Genomic DNA, 21523 nt, shown 5'->3' with positions numbered 1-21523 from the left:
ATACACATTTAAAATACGTGTACCGGTATTAATAATTATATGATTATCACTGACCCAACACAATGCTAAATTTAAAAAAATAATAATAATTGACCCGCGATCAAAAAAGGTTGCCGACCACCGACCTATATGATGCCAGAATAGATTTAATCTATCCAAAAATCCATTGGTTCTACATTAACATTAGTATACTTTGTCAGCAAATTAGAAATATATTTCTGGTGACTTGCATAGAAACTAGTGGAGCAATCTTTTAATAGTAATCTCAGTTGTTCTAGAAACCATTCATTTGTTCTTCAACACTAGAGATACAGCTACTTTAATTCTCAATTACACATTTTATTTACAACTAGCAAGTTTACAGCCATCTATCTATAGATATTACTGGTACGTGCTGTGAGCTCTGTATTAGTTTGGTGGGTAAGTTAAACAACGAAATCAAAACCTCGACAAAATATATTACAAGTTTTGATATATTTCTGAGGTTTCGTTTTCTAGTTTTGGTCGTTTCAGTACTATAATACAAAACGTTACAAATTATAAAAGCAGTACTAAATGTCGTCAACGTCATGTCATTACAAAATAAAAATAAAGGCACTACATATGTGTGTACCAGATTAAATAATGTGTACGTTTCACAAAAGTTCATTGAATACGGTTCTAATAAATTCACTGCATTCTAACACATTGTCATGGGTAGCGATAATCAATTTTGCAAGAACTGGTTTCAGAACTAATGTTTTAAGGTCAATGGATCGCACTGTGTGAAGTTTTGCCAATTATACCCTCTTTCTCGATGACATGATGTGTTGAGTACCAAACACGAATTTTTCTTTGTACGATCAGTTTATGGCAAGGTATAAATGTTATAATCACTACGTATATGTTTGCTGGTATTAATATGGATATGGTCGTTATCTTTTAAATGGGTGGGAAGTTTTTCATCACAATAACCTTCGTGCACGTTGAATAAAGTTGTTACTTTCTGGTTCTTCTTGGTCATATGACAAGATTAGTTTGTCGACAAAATGAATCATGGCGCCCTTATTACTCCAGTTGGTATTTGTAAAACTGATGTCCCATTTCTCAAGGAAGTCTACGTTATCGGTCTGCTTTACCAGGGTATTTGAGCAGTGGTAGCAGAAGTGCTGACGGCTTAATGATGGTGAGAAACACTTGAATCTATAGATATGAAAATCTCTTACGAACCTTTCTCTGACATGGTTAACTTACCACTGGAAACTAAATGACAATTGATCAATAATTTTAGTACACTTCTGTATCATTTTAGGAAAATGAAATTACAGTTTAAAGAAAAATAAAATAATTTTACTTTTACTTTTGAGTTTGATGTAATCATCTTTCATACTTCATATTAACGTTTTAGCCAAAGTCAGATGAAAATTTTCATTGTATATTTTGCGGCACTGTTGTCTAATGAGTAGTTAGCAATATATGCTCTGGTCTCTTCATCACAGAGCTTATAATCTCCGCTTTTGCGTTTCTATAACATAGTGGTGAGTGTAGTTTCAGCATCACCCTCAGCAACTTGAACTGTTATATCTTCTTTGCATTTCGTGTATGCATTTAGATCAGATACCCCAGAAGTGGTTAGAGTTTTAAGTGGTAGGTTACTAATCTTAGATTACTTTATTAGAGACATTTTGTGAATGACCAAATTGTGTTTCTTATCTTTTTATAAGCTAATTGTAAGTATGCATTGCAAACAGCTCAGCATGGTTGTAAACGTTTGATCATGTTGTTTTTAATTACACATCTTACACGTAATGAAACTATCAATGCACATTATATTTCTTTTACTTTTTTACATGCTAGAGGAGTTTCAGCATCAGCTAAAGTGCAAGATCTCCTCCCTCCAATTGTGGAATCCCAACACTGGGTGTTTGTCAGTGCACAGTTCAGGTAGTGTGGTGCTGCTCTTAATTCCGAAATACCGACCACAGAACTAGGAGCAACTTTTACTTTTTACTTTATTATTATTAATTATTGTGCGCCATTTTATTTTTTATATTTGTTTATTTATCTTTATATTTAATATGATGAGCCCAATGTAAATAAGATGATTATAATACTATTACTTTTATTAGAATTATACATTTGAGGATGTTGGCAAAATAATACCCTCAAGGTTCATCTGGTAATGATACTCAGTTCAATTTGATTTAAGTAACATCTGTGTTTTCACATACTTTCACCTTCGCTTCACTTTCATATTTTTACCCTCTTTCCGGTCTTCCACTTGACAGAGTGACCTCTGTTTCATCTTTTCCTGTCCATCAGTCTACATACTTTTTGATGGAAGATATTACTTGGAGATCTTACTAGATTGCTAAGGGTTTTGTCTTACTAGCAAGGTGATCCAAATTTTTATTTTCAAAAGATGTTCAAAGGTTTTACCCATGTCCCATGTTTTTTAGACAAAATCAGTCTCCAATGAGTCCAATCTTGTTATGCCCATGCAAATCGAATAAGTAATCTTACGTGTGGGGGGCAAGAATTTAAGAGCGCACGAAGTAGCATATTTACCCCAAGTCAAAAAATTTGGTGTCCACAAACTTGAAAGTATTTACAGTTATTTCTTCCAAAACAATAAACAGTATACTTGACTCATTGGTTCCACCACTGCATTAACAAGCAGAGTCACAAAGACTGTGAAACATTACTCCATATTACGAGAAATATTAATTATTATGTAACTACACTCGATCAATCCACTGCTCTAGGATTTTATTTGTGACTATCCGCAGAGTCACAATTTACCTGTGTTAAAGGCCATTCTCGTGGACGATCTCTGTAGTAAATCCATCTCTAAGTTACCGAACATCTTTGCTTTAGTAAAGTGAAGCTGAACTGCTCCACTCACTTTTATCTTATGTCAATTTACTAGAACGGAATAGATGGTTAATGGCCAGAATGGTGGCTTATCTGACAGTGTCTGATGCACATCATAGCCCAGAAGAGTTTTTGTATCAAGTAACAACTCCATCTCACTTCTATGCATCTTTACAGGCACATAACAAACTGTACTCAAGCGCTGTATATCTATGTTCACTCCAAGGTTTGTGGCTATATTAAACCAGGACCAATTTAAACAAGCTAGTTGGGAATATTATATAACCTGTCTCTGATATTTTTAGCTACTTTCATATGATAATACGATTTTGCTAACGCCTCTTTGTATTCAATGTGAGCAAGATTTGGACAGTCTTGATCCAGTGACCATTTTTTACAGGCATGAGAGACATCACATGGCTCACTCGAAATACTGGTCAGTGGAAAGCTCTCATTGCTAGATTTTTCCATTTGGTGTTTTGTTTGAAGTCATCACTTCAAATCGCAATGCCACGGACAATCTGTACAAACAGCCCCTTTTTGAGCCCGTTATCGTTTTCAAGCCTTAAACTTAACCTTCCTGGACTAAACCTTTGACAGAGCTTACTATTATCGCCAATGAATGCATTGAGTTGTTTTTGTTCATCTTTCCATCTAAATATAGTGAACTTTGCTGATCCGTATTAGTTCATGACCCAGAGCAATTAGATACAGCTAGCAACTACACAAGTTAAACTTGTTGCTTTTCATCTCGAGGCTCCCGCTAATGCGAGATTTTAGTTCTGACTGTGACATTCAACGTGTTGTAATCTCAAATGCACTACCAACATTATCTCAGTCATAGACCTCTTCATGCAGTTGACCACAGATTTGATTCTCTATTGCATTTGATAGCATTTTCATGTAAGGAGATAAACCATATAGTGCATGCTTAAATCCATAAATGTCTTTGAGATAATATGCCATTTGGTTTTGCAATGGGACTGGACAGTGAATGACCTCCACCAGCGAGATCTATACAGGTCTTGTGGCTCAGGGAAAGTTGATCCAGTGATGTTGGTAATATGCAATGCATGCTGACTACTAATGGTAAAAAACCTCCTCATGAGGTCTCTGAGTGTCAGTGCCTCTTCTGAGCCCCATCATTACTGACATCTCCATGTTTTCTTGCCATGTTAGGCCAAAGGTGTTATTGACTAGGGGCAACCCCTCTTGTAAGATATTTGGATATCTTGGTTGAATGGCACTTGAAAAGTGCTAGAGTGTACTCAATATCTAGGCCTGGACTCCAGCAGGCATCACCTGTCTGCTCCAATTATAGCCCTAACCGCAAGTGTCCCTCTTTCTTATATTGGTGTATTTCACTGGAAGTTAAACACGACTCCATTCATTCTAGAAAGCTATAAACAATAAAATAAGCATATTAAGTATAGGATATAACAAGGCACCTGATACTTTTCCAGGCAGAACTCGGATCACTGCTAGAAGGAGTTTCTAGAAAAGTTTCTTTCTAGAAAGAGCTAAAAACAATAAAGTGAATGTCTTAACCACAGGATTTTATAATTAAAAACAAGATCAGCGTTTAAAATTCACAATAATGTTGATATAGTTGAACGCATAATACAAAGAAAATACAATGCAATTTTTATCAAGCAATGTTCTAGATTAAACAGTGTCTATGATAATAAAATTAACAGTACGGTAATATTACCACATATACAAGGTATAACTAGCTAAATCGCCAGTGTATTCAGAAAAAAATAATTTTTATTCCTATTTATAAACCATTTAACAAAATTAAAACAATACTTCCTAGTATCAAATATAAAAAAAGATATTTTAGAAAAAAAAAGGAATATATCAAATTAGGTGTGAATGTAACAACATATACTGGTCAAACTAAACGTAATTTGAAATATCGTCTTAATGAACATAAAAGGTTATGTACGTAACAAAAAATGCCAATTTCTTCTCTTGCTGAGCACATTTCTGAAACAGGCCATTCAATACAATGGCAAGAAATAATAATTTTAAATGAATCTAATAGCCAAAGTGAACTAAATATTAGAGAATCAATAGAAATTTTGTGCTGTAACATAAATAATTCTTTGTTAAACAGAGATGGAGGGTTAGCTGGCGATAATGCACAATTTTGGAAAGAAATGTTGACTTCTTATGTACAATACTCATACCACTCTCATAGATTACACTGAGTTAAACCGTTGCTTTATAAAATTACCCGCTTGTCATGTGGGTTTTTAATCCTAATGATCGCAGCGTAAAGTTACCGAAACATATAGTCTTTCTAATTTTGTGTATTTTAACTCTTGATATTGTTTTTAAGTTTCAAAACCTATTGCACAGGTTGCCGTAATTGAACCTTTAACCACAAGATATAACAAAAGTGGCATCTGACACTCTTCCAAACAGAATTCTGATCACTTCTTCAAAACATTATAGCTTACCAGAGGATAAAAATAGCAGTGCACGGGTAATTCGTCTGAATGAAAGAAGCTGTAGAGATTACTCGTGTAAAGTTTAACTTAAACATGCATGAGGCTGAACATTGTTTCCAAAAAAAACCTATAACTCTTTATTGACAAGGTGCACAGTAGCAGAAATGCAGGTTATATATAGAGACTTTATAATAGTAAACTGAAGATATGAATAATGGTGATGGGCAGAACCAGATAATGATAATATTGTAAATGACGAAACTGACAAAGTAAATGAAGACATCGAAGATATAATGAGATATGTAAAACACTCTGGTGAGCTAATGACTTAGACACTGGATTTATTACTTAGGAAAGGTTTCGTCGCCACTGGATATGTCAGTGGTAGTGTGGTTGACATAACATATTCTTCTTTGCCTTCACTCATGAGTTTGTAGTGTCTTATATTTCTATTACCAGATTTAGTTTCCTCCACAAAGTAGCAGCACTCTTCAGCAGCAGGGGTGGCTCCACCAAAGAAATAAGATTAAAAAAAAACATGAAAATATACGCTCCATACAATCTAGGTCGATTGTTTTCTGAGGTCGCAGACGTTCTTATGCAATCCGAAAAGGAGAATATTTGTCACATAATTGTTGGACCGTAGACGAAGAAAATTAAAACAAATAAAATGCTAAATTTTCTCGTTAACTTATTTATAATACGATTTTTAACAGATACTCTGGTTTATACAGGTTGCTGAATGACAGATTCTATAGTGTCTAACACAGATCATGGAACTCTTCATACGAATTTACACATTCCTCGTAAGTTTACTCTCAATATATAGTTAGTCACCTTGTTATTAAGTCTCTTACAATCAACTGCGTCTTTGTGAATTTTACTTGAAGATAATTTTATATGCCCTAAAATAAACAGTTCGATTCAGTATATTGCTGGAAACTCTTACGTGCCTAAGGAGAACTTCTGGACTCGTTTATAACGACACTGTTTGGCGTAAGTACTTTTTTATTCTTCTGGGGCTTTAACCAAGCATAGTGTGATTATAAAATTTCAAAATCGACCCGTTAATATCGATCTCTTTTGAAGAGTTCTCTCTTGTCTGCGAGAAGATAAAAAGAGGAAGTGCTTGACAGAATTTTCAAAATGTCATATTCACGTCATACGAAGAGTGTGTGGTAAAGGTTGTTTTTTTTTTTAAACAAAAACCTACACAGTGAGATATCTGCATTCTGTCGAATGCAAGGAATGTAGCTCCGGATTTTAGTGTTGTCAGTCCGTGAACTTACCACTGACCCACCAAAGGACAGTGGATAAGGTCAAGAATTACAAGAGACAAAATAGATTAGTAGAAGATAGCGTAACTGGTAATAATAGTATCAAAAGTCAACTTGCAAAGTAGCAAAAAAAAAGATTACTTGTAATTACAGAAATAACAAAGTTGAAATATAAAGGAATTCATCGAAATGTGTATTAAAGTATTGACATAAAATACACAAATATTCAGAAAGTACATTTCTTTAAATAAACCGAAGCTTAACGCGTGTAAAATTATTTTTGATTGGTTGAGATGAAGTCTAATAAACCTGAGATTGAAATGATTTAATTTAAGATGAATGACTTAAGGTTCATACTCCGTATAAAAGTTTCAAAATAACTCACTTAGAGACGTCTGTATAAATATACTAAGATGCAATGCATGATACCAATGATAAGACTAAGAACTTAAAGTTAGTAAAATTATAAAATTAAATTGATATAATGACGTTTAGGCTTAGCTAGCCTGAGGAAGTGGAAAAGTTACGAAAAGTAAGGTTGGCTGAGCGTGGGAATGTTAAAATTGTGCAGTTTTAAACTAAACTTCGTCACATCTGATGTAAAAAAGCCACCCAGTGGCACAGTGGTATGTCAGCGGACTTATAACGCTAGAAACTGGGTTTCGATACCCGTTGTGGGCAGAGCACAGATAGCCAATTGTGTAGCTTTGTGCTAAACTTCAAACAACAACAACCGTCTAAAAAAAAAGCACAAATGTATTATTTCGTACATATAAACTGGGAAACGAATTTTCAAAACTAAAAAGGGTTAGTAAAATTTGTTTGTTTGTTTCGAATTTCGCGCAAAGCTACACGAGGGCTATCTGCGCTAGCCGTTCATAATTTAGCAGTGTAAGACTAGAGGGAAGGCATCACCAACCACCGCCAACTCTTGGGCTACTTTTTTACCAACGAATAGTAGGATTGACCATCACAGTATAACGCCCTCAAGGCTGAAAGGGCGAGCATGTTTAATGGGACGGGGATTCGAACCAATGACACTCAGATTGCGAGTCGAGCGCCCTAACCACCTGGCCATGGTTGGTAAAATAAGAAATGAAATTTGACATTGTGTGCTACTTCAATGAATATCAGGGACAATGTATTAAGGGACAAAATGTCCCCCGGTGGCAGTTTACTGAATTAAAGCGCTAAGATATGAGGTTCGATTCCCCGCGGTGGACACAGCAGCTGGCGTAATGTGGCTCTCCTCTTAAACAATTAAACAAACAAAAGTGGTAAAATATATGGCAATAAAACATTAAGAAACATATCAAGTATTATCACAATGAATCTAAAATAATCTTTCAAGAGAACAGTTTGTTTGTTTGTTTTGAATTTCGCGCAAAGCTACACGAGGGCTATCTGCGCTAGCCGTCCCTAATGTAGCAGTGTAAGACTAGAGGGAAGGCAGCTAATCATCACCACCCACCGCCAACTCTTGGGCTACTCTTTTACAACGAATAGTGGGATTGACCGTCACATTATAACGCCCCCACGGCTGAAAGGGCAAGCATGTTTGGTGTGACGGGGATTCGAACCCGCGTCCCTCAAATTGCGAGTCGAGCGCCCTAACCACCTGGCCATGCCGGGCCCTCAAGAGAACAGTTTAGAATGATTTAGAAAAAAATTATGAACGTTGTGGTAAAATTAAAATTTAGAGTCATCACTATTATGAATATAGGATAGAATTACATTTCGTTAATTTAACTGATGAGTAAATTAGCTTCTGGTGTCCCTAGCGGAAAGTCTGAGGGTTTAGATATGTAAACATTAGGTTTCGATACCTGCGGCAGGCAGAGCACAAATATTCCTTTGCGTAGCTTTGCGCTTAACAACAAACAAATAAATAAAACTAATTTTAATTTCCTGATATTTTTTAAATTAATAATTGAGCAATACTTTAGTTGAGAAGAATCTAATTAGATTTCGAAAGTAAATAATTTGTGGCATTGTAAGATTGTTTAATTTGAAATGGTTACTTTACGTTTTATATTGTTGTTTGTAAAGTAAATAATTTGTGGCATTGTAAGATTGTTTAATTTGAAATGGTTACTTTACGTTTTATATTGTTGTTTGTAAAGTAAATAATTTGTGGCATTGTAAGATTGTTTAATTTGAAATGGTTACTTTACGTTTTATATTGTTCTTTGTTGAATTTCGCGCAAAGCTACTCGAAGGTTACCTGCGCTAGCCGTCTCTAATTTTGAGCCCCCCAGTGGCACAGCGGTATATCTGCGGACTTACAACGCTAGAAACCGATTTTCGATACCCGTGGTGGGCAGAGCACAGATAGCCCATTGTGTTGCTTTGTGTTTAACTTCAAACAACTTACCCAGTCCTAGTATTTTGATTTAACGAATTTATATTATCTTAAGACTCGCATTATTGCAGTAATTTTGAAGTAATACTTTAAAGGGAAGGCAGCTAGCCAATGACACCTAGCGCCAACTCGTGGGATAATCGAATAGAAGGATCTAATCCTCACTATTATAATACATCATCGGTCCCAAATTGTTGACCCAATTTTTTTCTTTCTTTACCGTAACGAGGCACGAAGAAAGAAAGACGCTTCAGATTCACAGTCCGGTACACTTTATATAAGATATTCCAAATACGTAAAATTAATACCGTAGTATTAAGTTTACGGTCAGTTCTAATACACCCTACAAACCCTACAGTCTAATCTCTCATAATATCTGAACGTTTGCCATAGAAGAAGGGAAAATATGTCAGATGGAGCGTAAGCCCTAAATTAATATATCCAGAGATTACGGGGAAATTCTTATTTTATATTCTGTTTGCTATGACATCTGGCAGTATTTGTACATGATAGTGTAAACTTATATGATTTACAAGCTTTGTTAGAAGAAATTGGGGAATGCTTATGCCAACCCATTACTGCAATTAGAGTACTCAGAGTGATTAGCTCACCAATCCAATTTTGTTTGAAGTTTTTATGAAACAACGTTTACGTGTTCCAAGTTATTTTTAAGACCGACCAGCTGAGTGAGCAAAAACTTCCGTTTGTTCACCCACCCACTGCACCAAACTACATGTTATTAATATTCCTGTGACGACAATTACTTGCTATTTCTTGTATTTTTTTATGTTTACAAAGAACAATTTTGTGCAACTTCTGTTTCTTTCTTCTCAACATAAAATTATACTTTTATCAGGGCCGTACTTTTGTTTTCAAAAGTAGTGGGACGAAGGATGATTCCTCTATGTCATGCAAAAACGCATTCCCCATTATTCTTGATTTGATGCGCATTCGACGTTGGTTTCCACTAGGTCTAGTCCGACTGATTAGTAATTTAGTCTATGATGAAAAATTTATTACTGTTGAATGATGAGGAAAATTCCCGTTAACGAAAAAGCTAACGTGCACCTTTGTCTCCTCAGAAATGTATGCCTAAAAGAAATGCAGAAAAAACAACAACTCATATTGGTAAGAATTAGATTTTGAGCGTTTTAGATCAGTGCTGAAACTTATGTAATATATTAGGATGGAGCGTTTCACTAAATATTCAAAATATAACCGTCCCTAATTTAGCAGTGCAGGACTAGAGGGAAGGCAGCTAGTCATCACCACCCACCGCCAACTCTTTGGCTACTCTTTTACCAAATAATAGTGGGATTGACCGTCCCATTATAACGCCCCCACGGCTGAAAGGGCGAGCATGTTTGATGTGACGGGGATTCGAACCCGCGACCCTCAGATTGCGAGTCGAGCGCCCTAACCACCTGGCCATGCCGGCCGTTACAAATGTAATTTTACCTTTTGTTTAGAGATGGTACTACAATAACCAAGGGTATGTCGTGTTAAAGTTGATCGTTTTTATTTATTTTTGGATTTGCTTTTGAATCTAAATAAATTTGAACAAAAAATGCATGGAAAGCTTCGAATCAAGTTGTTTCAGTTTGTTTTCGCGCTAGCCGTTCACAATTTTGAAGTGATAAATTTGAACCTAGGGAAGGCCTCTAGCCAACTTTTCGACTACTTTTCTCAATCGCTCTTACAACACACCCACGTCTCCAAGGTGCACAACACTATATATTATTTTTAATTCTTTGGATGGTAACGAGGTGCGAATCAAGGAACTACTAGCCCAAGTCGTTTCAATTTCCTGATTTTAACACTGTACAATTTTATTTTATAAGATATATTCTTAGGTAAAACTGGGGTCAAGAGGTAATTATTAAGTCTACAACATGGGACATTTGTAGAAGGATAAAATAAAAGAATGACGGCTGAAAAAAAAGCCTCAAACACAAATACAAAAAGAAGAAATTAAAACTTTTATTACACACAAGGAAAAATTAGAGAATGAGAGAGCCTTATAGCTGCAACTGGCCGGTTTATATAGTTCTGAGTTAAACTATCTGGCTACAGTCATAAGTAGAAAGACTTCTTCACCCTACAAGACAGAAAGGATTGTGGCCATACCATACATTCTAATTAGGTTAAAGTCCTAATGTGATATCTCATAATCCTATATTACCTACTTCAGTATTTGTCTTCACAATACATATTTAGTGGAGATTAACTCCCAGCTCATAATAAGTTGTAGAAATCTCTGAACCCAATCCTCCTTTCCTGGGGTATGGCCCACACCTCATGGAAGCTTGGTCAAGCAAGTTCAAACTCTCTTGAATGCCCGCTTGTTAATGCAGTCTATTCATAAGGACGTTGACTTAGCGCGTAACACGTGCTTGAGAAAATTTCAAAAATATATTATTCTCAGTAGAAACTAGAAGGAAGACTCGTTAATAAATCAGCTCTAACTGAGGAAGACTCGTTAATAAATCAGCTCTATCTGAGGAAGACTCGTTAATAAATCAGCTCTAACTGAGGAAGACTCGTTGATAAATCAGCTCTAACTAAGGAAGACTTGTTAAGAAATCAGCTCTAACTAAGGGAGACTTGTTAAGAAATCAGCTCTAACTAAGGAAGACTTGTTAAGAAATCAGCTCTAACTAAGGAAGACTTGTTAAAAAATCAGCTCTAACTAAGGATGATTTGTTAAGAAATCAGCTCTAACTAAGGGAGACTTGTCAAGAAATCAGCTCTAACTAAGGAAGACTTGTTAAGAAATCAGTTCTAACTGTGCAGTCTGCTCTTATAAAAAAAATTCTGATCAATATAGAAAAAACCGCTACTATATACTGGCAATTTGATAAGACTCAATAATTACATTAATAAAACGTGGATATGTTCCCACGCCCCTACTATAAGAATTTAGAATAAACGACTTCAGTAAGTTAAAATGAAGATCTATTAATGAAAGAAAATAAATACTACAACAAGAAAAAGAAACGAATCGATAAAGAGGTACTTTTAAAATAAATGTCAAAAATTGAGAAGTATTTGACGAGGAAATAGCTGCACGTATTCAAATATAAATGTGTGTTTCTTCATTAAATAATAATAGTCCGAAAATATATGTATTGTTGTTGTTTTTTATTATTATTTCAGGCTGGAATTAAACCAAAAATCCTGCATCAGCTAGTCAACGATGTGTGAAACGAAATATCGATAAATAAAAATGAATACTGTTAATGTATTACGATTTAATGTTATAAATAGAAATTCTGTAAATATGCAAAACGAGAATCGATTACAGTATAGATTGTTTCTGTGGTAAGAACTTTTGATTTTCATACCCTGTAGTAGTTAATTAATTACGTTATGAGTTATAATATGCAATTAAGAGAACCTAGTATATCCTAGGATTAAGATAAGGTACATATATATATATATACACACACACAAAATAAAGAGACAAAATCGGTGTATGCGTATATATATTATATATAGACAGAGAAAAAACACATACATGCTGTTATCAAGCAAAACTTAGTGTTAGATATTACAAATATTATGAAATAGTCGATAGAGGTACTGATTTGCATCTAGATAATATAATTATTTTGAAAAGTTAAGGTTATAATTTTAGATCAAGGTCAAGTTAAGATTATACTTTTAGATCAAGGTCATATTAAGCTAACGTTAAGTAAGTCTTACAGATGCTATTCCTTAAAAGAAAATAAAAATAACTTTGACAGCAGTTGCCAAGTTATAGTTTTACGATGACATTTACGCCAGAGGTCAGCCTTTCTATGTATGTGATTACTCGCATAATAAATACGCTGGTGGCTTTGCATAGTTTTGTTTCATACTTATTGTGGTTATTTTATTATTTAATCGCCCATAATAGTATTTTACGTTATCAACTCAGCTCTGTTGCCGCGAAACAAATCAGAGAAAAATCTCAATAACCATCTCTTGCAATCAACATTTTTTTATCATTGGCTATGGAAGAAGGATGGAGTTAATGTTGACCGACGTGTCACTGGAGATCTCGTGTTTTCTTGTTGCTATGACAACCACTCTGCTAATAGCAACAAAACTGTTGTTAATCTAGTTCGTGTGTTCTACTCCGGAACTGAAGCAGCTGGCGAGCCGGATAAGTACAATAATTGGATTCAGCTGTTCGTTCTAACTCGCTTGATACGCGAGGAACAATTAGGAGATTATTACAGTGGGTTGTTTCTCACATCACCTAGGGACGAGCATGTGACTTATAAATAGAATATGGATAGATTAAGGTGAGATAGAATATGAGAGATTGTTTGTTTCACGCTATTCTACTTAAGGGCTAGCTGCTTTAGTTGACCCTAAATTTTAAGTGATAAACTAGAGGAAAGGAAACTAATCAACACTACCATCTCTGGGGCTACTCTTTATCAACGAACAGAGGAATTGGTCGTCGCATTATAATGCCCCCACGGGTTTCGATCACGCGAACTGCAGGTTGTGAGTAGAGCGCCCTAACCACCAAATCGTGCCAGGCTAGAGAAGAAGGCGTAGGATGTTTATTGTATTTAATTCTAAACCACGAAGCAAACATTTTCTCACATGTTTAAAAGCGTCGATTGTAAAACTGTAAATATTTTACACCTGAAGTGTAGAAATCCTTGTATGTCTACAGCAAATACTATGAAAAAATACTTCCAATAAATGATCTAAATTTTGACTTGAACGTGCACACGAAACCACGGAATCGCCATTTAATTTATGTAATGAAAGTTAAGTACGAAAATATTAAACTCCGCACACTATAATAAAGGAATTTAAATATACAATTTTACTATCAGTATTAAAAAACTTTTCTCAAATGTTATAAAGTTACTTTACCACAAAGCTTTGAAAACCTGGTAAAATAACCATTCTTCAAAGCGCACAATCGAACTCATCAAATGAAACAGCTTTCAAGCTAAACACAGAGAACTAAATCATACTGTGAAGAGACTGCTCACACCTCTTTACGTGAAAGTACAAGTATTCTTTTCTATGAATCTCCTGTTTATTTTGTTTGTTTCATATAACTTTAAACACTTTCACTACAAATATGGAACGACTTAAAAGTGCATACTTTTTTAAATTTTCGTCTGGAAAAGTGCATACTTTTTAAACCTTCGTCTGGAAAAAATAGCATACTTTGTTACTAGTAGAAAATAATCTTTTCTGATTAATGTTATGTATAATGTTTTTGGCCAGCATGGCCTGGTGGTTAAGGCACTCGACTCGCAATCTGAGGGTCGCGGGTTCGAATCCCTGTCACACCAAACATGCTCGCCCTTTCACGTTAAGAGGGAAGGCTGTCAAGTGGGTTGCATCCTTGACGTAAGAAACAGCTTTAGAAACGATGGCAGATCTTGCTCTGCCATCGGTTCAACGGTCCGCTAGGACTATGATAAAAAAAAAAAAAATGATGTTTTTACACTATTACATATTTTAAGCGCCGAAATTTGCATACAACAAACAATTGTGCATGATAGGAATCAGATTTAATTACACAAAATATTATGTGGTAAGATTCGCGATGAAACTCAACTACATATCTAATAAATGAGGTTGAGTTTCACGAATAACTACGTATGTTAAAGACTCGGGTTGAGTATCACAACTAAATATGTCAAGGTTCTTTCTGATCGAAACCCGAAAGACGCTACTTAGGTTAGGAGTTAAGTTGAATCTCACAAACAATAATGATATAATTTTGCTCATTCAGTTTTATCTTTTACTGTTAAGACTAGTTTTGAAGTAGAGATTTGATAACTGATGTAAATTGTGTTAGTCACCCAATGAATATGTGCATACTGTTTCTTTTATACACTTAACGACACACACACTCAAATGAAACGTTTCAAATAACAACTAAGTTGTTATTTCAGTAATTCTAATACACTTTTTTCTAATGTTAACTAGGGATATATAGTTTCTATTTTTATGACATTTCGCTTTTGCTCCATTTTATTTGATTTCTTCTTTTGTTTTTGTTTTTATAAGTACAACAGTAAAGCGTCCTCTTATTTACAGACACAAAATTATGTATATCAAAAGTAGTCTTTTATTTTTCTATCATTATTTAGGTCTCTATGTCTTCGCTATAAATGAAAGAATGAAAAAATAAGATTTAAAAAAGTGACAAGCGGAACAAAAGGATATGACTAGTACATGAGTATTTGATAAATAAAAACCTGGATAATGGTAATGACGTGCCTTAACTTGTACGGATAAACGAAATACAGTAACGCTCCAGGTAATAAGGACGTAAATTAGACAAACATTTATGCGCTGAGTTCTGCCAGAGACTTTACACAGATGTTCCAATGCTCAATATTGTGTGTTAATATTTAAGCAGTTCGAATTCAAATAAAACTTAATGTTGACTACACAAACCATGACTGTCTTCTTGATTGTTTCAACAAGACTGACTTTAAAAATAAAAAAGATGCTTACAGAATCAATGTTTCTAACTACATCAATCAAAGATCAGCAAGATGGATGATTGCTCAATTGTCTTATGTGAATGGCAGGACAGCAATCTTGACAAGATAGTCTACCTTGTCAATAAGTTCCAATAAACCAAAGATGAGACAGGAAAAATTTAAATTGGCAACAACAAAAAAGGTATGGCATTCCTAAAATGAAAGTTATAAGAGGTCAAGAGTGGACTTTAAAATAAAACCAAAGACTAGAAAGATACATGGATTTTTACAATAACAAGATCTGTGATCAAAACTATCAGAGTGACCATTCAAGTTGTATCGCATTAAAATACATAGAAAAAAATCATTTTTGACAGCAATTTGAGGTCAATAGGAACAAAATAGCAGACGATTACATTTTGTCCAGCGAAAATGCTGTTGTGAATAAAAAACATTTTTTTGCATATAGAAATATGATAATTCTACAAAGTCATTTTTGCATGTTTGACCACTTTATTTATAAGGCAGTTTCATGTAAATTATAACTCTATAGAAAAAAAAAGACATATACTACTGAAAAAAGTAAAACAAAAGACGAAATTCCATCTGAATTTGCCATAATACGAAATCCACATGTTTCAGTATTCAAACTAGTTTTCAACATAAATACATAAAATATTTAAACAACAGAATTTGAGCAGGAGTCGAAATACAGGGAAACCTTTATGAACATAATGAGGCCAAACGATAGAGTCTTTGAATATAATATAAGATATGAATTTCGACTATTTAGGTAGTTTTACGTAAATAGTTTTTTTTATTCTTGTTGCATATTCTAAAATTTCTAAAGTAAATTGATTTTGATATAGGGATGTATTTGGAGTTATGAAGGTCCTTCTGAATGAACACTTTGTTACTGTCTTATAATATCGACTTTTGGTCATTGATTTTGCTAGTCCTCCTTTGTAGCCAAGCCATATAAAAGTAGTCTTGATAGTAAGAACATTAAATGTCTATATTTTAAAGTAATTCTAAACAATTTGCTTTCTTGTGCCATTGAGAAACATAATCCAAATTTTAAATCTTAAGTAGAACGAATCACTTTGCAAAAATATACTTCAAAGACTAAAATGTAGCTTATGTACCCAGTGTTTTATTTGTTTATGGTTTAGTATTTTCAACTGTACTGATTGAAATATTTTGTAAGCATGCAGTTTTGCTGAATAATTCCTTAACATTTGTTTTAGTGAAAGGTGTAGTTAAAGTACATTATAGGGTAGCTTGAAGCAGAAAGTAACACCCACAGGGTATTGCTTTGAAGTCACTTAAATTCGTGTCTGAATAGAAGTCTGATAGAACTGAGCTGTCTACGTTGATAGGATCCTATGGTCAAAATCTAGAGGTTGAAACTAATACAGCTGGCCCATTTCAGTTACTTGTGTAGGAACTAGCGCTTACGGGGTTTTACCCCCTCCCTTCTCCATTAGATACAGTCTCTGTTATTGTAACAAACAGACAATCGGTGAAATCTCTCATGTATGAGAAAGGTTGCAACAGTGGGCAGCAAACCTGAATACTGATAAAGTTAGGGATCCCAATGGAGCTTGGTGGACTGGGACATTCCAAGGCACACGTGATACATTTATTATAAGCAATGTAAACGTGAGTAGATGTATTCCTGTAGAAATGAAACTCGATCAGAAGAATTGTTTTACCACACTGTATCTAAAGCTTGCTTTCAGAACAAATAGTAGTTGTAACTGAACCATTACAACTTTGAAAACTATGTTTCTAGCTCAACTGTTGACAAATCAGAATCACACATCTTCAATACCAACTTTTTAAATAGATCAAATCTTTAACCCTTCTGGCTATCTTATTTATTTAACCATCCAATTAAGGTATAATATTCATTTTCCTTTTTACTGCATTATTCTCACTATCAGCATGAAAGGAGATAAAACTGAAAGCTTTCTTTTCTATGACTTACGAGACGTGGAGAATTACCCAGTGATTCCCAAGACTCCAATTGCCGACTTAGTGTTTGGTTCATTTGATGCAGAGTCTATGAATGACAATGAGTTGTTAAATAACTGTTCAGATATACAAGCTCTGGTGAAAGCTACGAATGCCATTGACTCCACATATACCTCTGTTCTAGAGCGATACAAAAGTTCAACTGCCCTTCAGGAGCTGAGTTCACCTACAGAATTACCAATGGAACCCAGCCTTCATGCAACTTACCAATCATCGGAGCTGCTAACATCAAAGGTAACAAATTCATCGGTGAACTCTAAACTCTTGGCTACTAGGGTTCATTGCCATAGAGACATGAATTGTCCCGTTAAATGATGTAAGATCACAAAACACTGATGACACCATTTGTCTATTCATCTTCATTGGGACTACAACATCCTGAACCTCTAAAAGGCTTTTTCAGAGCTACAACCCAGTCAAAAGCATTCTAAATGTGGGGAAGATCCGACTTAGTCAGTTCTAGCATCTGTGACACCACCAACACAACCACTAGCACCAAAGCAATTAATCGCTCTTAACAGATGTTAAAATCAGGGTTTTTATATCAATGGCCACAAAACCACCATCTAACTGAGTTCAGTTGCAGCCTCAACCATCCATCATGGAATTCTCACTCATCGTTCCAAAAGAAATCCCAAAAAGCTGTATCATACTATTTACAAGATGATAATTCTCAAATGGCACTGCCAAGCTTAGACAGTTACATAGATAGAAACCTGGGCCTTGTGCCAGTGGGAGAAGACCTGAACTATTGTTGTAAAGAAAAAAACACCTCTGGAACAGATCAGGAGATCTGCTAGCTCCAGATGGAATTAGAACAAATAGCACTCGCCTATGTAAAGGAGATAATCTGTCAGATACCACTCCCAACAAGAAATTCACTGCAACTCTTAAGAATTTACTGTCAATATTACAGTAACGATGAATGGCAATTTTTTTTGTCTTTGTAGTTTATTTCAACATTTCTACCTCTGTCCAACAGTCATTAATCATGTGTGTTTACATTTTTGGTGTAGAATATATAACATTGCCTTTCATTGTTTAATAACCAAAAGTAGTTATTAATGTTTTTCAATCAACAGTGTGTAAATGCTTCATAAAATAATAAATATATATATATATATATATCATTCCCTTTATTTTTCATCACTGAAAGTGGTTTTTATTGTTCTTTAATCATAATTTTAGTGTTTCGTAAAATATATGACATTTCCCTTCACTATCTAGCAATAAACAGAAATCTTTATTAGTATATTGTTAAACTAAAGTGTTTTATTACGTTAGAAAGATATGACATTTGTTGATTAAATTTTCGCACAAAGTTGTACTGCTTGTACCTTATTTTGAAATGACAGACTAAAGGATATGAACTAGCCAACACCACTCACCACCAACAATTGTACTACTCTTTACTAGTGAATACTGGGATTGACCATCACATTATAATGACCTCACGGCTGAGAGAGTGAGCATGTTTGACGAGGTTTCATTCTCGTGTCCTGCAGATTGCAACTCAAGTAACCTAACTACCAGGACAGGTGGGATATTTAACTTTAGCTTTATAAATGTTTATTATTAACAAAATGATTTATTTTGTCAGAGGTAGATTTGTTTAAACAGAGGGCTGAGTATATTATATTAAATCGATTTTGTATCCTTATGAGTTATCAATTAAAGTTCATGTCGTTACATTTGATAAGGCTCTATCTGATGGCCGTGCATCTTGACAAAAGCCCTGCAGTATAGTTTCCATTGAAATAAGGATGTCATGTTAAAAGCACATTACTACTTCCTGCATCTTTCCATAATTCATTTAGTGTAAGAAAATGATGATTTCCCAGTGCCCATTTCAACATTCGGATTGCAAAAAAGTAATAGGCACTATGTCTGGCAATTTGACTGGTATGTCTTCGTGTGGAATAACATTGATGCCATTTCCATTTCTAATTGCTTGAAGTATACAGCAGTTGAACAGGAAATATAACTAGAAGCCTTCTCATGGTGAACCCATACCCTGTTGGCCTCATTTTCATATGGAGATCTCACTTGATTATGTTGTGTACTGTTTCCTGGGGCACATGGACTGCTTCTGCCACTGAATTTTATGTTGATGGCCTCTCATTTCTAATAAAATGCCACACTTTACCTACTGTAGCTGGCTTATAATTTGTTACACGTATTTTCTGGATGGTTCTCTTGTCCAGATTGATCCATATTCTTTTGTTTTCCAATGCCGTTAAGTACAAGGGATATTACCCATCTAGGAAATTCTAAATCCTCTATCTGAACACCTCTTTATCATCCGAGTGTATGAATATTTTGCATTGAAAAGGCTGTTACATACCCTCCCCAAAAGTGAAAAATGTTTTGTTGCCATCACATCACCTATGTAACATCAAACAATAACAAAATGCAGTTCCACCATGACTTTATATCGACTGTATTCGTCAAATTGCTTGATGGTTTGTATAATCAAAACCGTTTTAATATAAGATACCAACCCTGTAGATATATATATGTAAACTTAGACCTGCAAAACGTTTTTCAAGCAGAGAGGCAAACAAATATCAGATGTAAGGATACATAATATTTTAAAATATAAAAGATATGTGTTAAAAATGGAAAATACATATGAAAGGCTTATCTGTTTAAAAGACTTAAAAGAATATAAAATTGTATAATAAAATCTTGTAGGTTGTGGAAAAAAACTATATACTACTTTTTCTTTAATTTGTTCTCAAATGATTTTCTTTAATAGGTCTTGCATTTGATTGTATTATTGTATTTGTAACGGTAATATTATCATTGCCAAGAAATATATCTTTGTTAAATTATTTCTTTATTAAAGGGTTTTACTTGCCTGTCTTATGTATATGTACTGTATAAGTATGTTAGCTTATCTGTAGTTTTTAACCGCAGCAAAGCGACTCATAAAATAGCTCCGAATTTTTTTTTTCAAATACACACTTTTAGCTCATAGCTCCATCTTCTGATCGATTTGAGATCTAATTACAGCCGCGGCTATTGAGGATTCCCTCTTGTTTAATATATATTCTATTATATTTAAGAATTAAAGTTAGTAATGGCCAATGTCTCATTGAAAACAAAGAAAGTTAGGGTATGGTATTTAGAAAAGTATTATATTTTAGTTCTCTCTTGGTTTAGAAGGATGAACTTGAACACGGTCAAGACTTGTGTCCCACTTGGATAATTTTGGGCTTTTTCGTAAGGGATGTTGTTGAGAAACTAGTTTAAACCTTGTATCTACTTTCTATAGCAACATTATTGTTTAGAAATGTCTAGACGCTACGTCCTCCTTCATTTCACTTGGGAAAACCAATGACGTGGGGGTATCGCTTACACACTGAGGGGATGATGTAACTGTTTTTGTGAATGTCACATTCTTTCAGTCTGGATATAGAAAAATAAGGATAGAGATATATCCCGAGATCTCCAGTGGAAGCAACATCTATTGCCCAGTGCACTTGTTTTCTTTTATTTGTTTTGAATAAATAAACATTGTTTTTCACTTTATTTTAACTTTATGTGACACATTTTGTTTTGAATAAATAAACATTGCTTTTCACTTTATTTTAACTTTATGTGACACATTTTATGGTTATTCTTCTTTGTTATTTACAGTTGCTACCCGAAAGGTAAATCAGCACATATCGAAAAGGGTGTTCAAATGCTTAAGTGTAACGTTTAAATCATGTTAATGTTTTGCGTTTTTAACATTTACGTGAGTTTGTTTAAGCACCTAATGTTGTATTTTTTTATGTAAAATACACGTGCCCCTATTTCTTAAGATGGTGAAAATGCTCAGAGTATTTCTCCATTATGTTTTTTAAGTAGTTTATCCTAAAGTTGAGCTAACCTCCAACATTTTTATTTCTCCATTGTGTTTTTCAAGTAGTTTATCATAAAGTTGAGTTAACCTCCAACATTTTTATTTCTCCGTGATGTTTTTCAAGTAGTTTATCATAAAGTTGAGCTAACCTCCTAACTATTTTTATTTCTCCGTGATGTTTTTCAAGTAGTTTATCATAAAGTTGAGCTAACCTCCAACATTTTTATTCTCCG

General features: G+C 34.4%; 1 protein-coding gene and 1 long non-coding RNA gene across 7 annotated transcripts in view; one reads left to right on the top strand and one right to left on the bottom strand.

Moving 5' to 3' along the window:
- Nucleotides 1-21523, bottom strand: part of LOC106460854 (zinc finger protein 608-like) — a 158022-nt gene that overhangs the window by 84094 nt on the left and 52405 nt on the right. The window lies entirely within an intron of this gene.
- The window catches only part of LOC111086106, a 52480-nt gene that overhangs the window by 20985 nt on the left and 9972 nt on the right, over nucleotides 1-21523 (top strand). For 3 of the 6 annotated variants that reach the window (XR_002610861.1, XR_002610862.1, XR_002610860.1), the window contains exon 2: nucleotides 18857-18978. This is a non-coding gene — a long non-coding RNA (uncharacterized LOC111086106). Of the gene's footprint in view, nucleotides 1-1836; nucleotides 1924-18795; nucleotides 18979-21523 lie in introns of all 6 variants that reach the window. The other 3 variants (XR_002610859.1, XR_002610858.1, XR_002610857.1) reach the window with 2 other exon arrangements.

Source organism: Limulus polyphemus, unplaced genomic scaffold (assembly GCF_000517525.1).
Source record: "Limulus polyphemus unplaced genomic scaffold, Limulus_polyphemus-2.1.2 Scaffold849, whole genome shotgun sequence".
Classification (NCBI taxonomy): Eukaryota; Metazoa; Arthropoda; class Merostomata; order Xiphosura; family Limulidae; genus Limulus; species Limulus polyphemus.
This window is presented reverse-complemented; position numbering and strand designations above follow the sequence as displayed.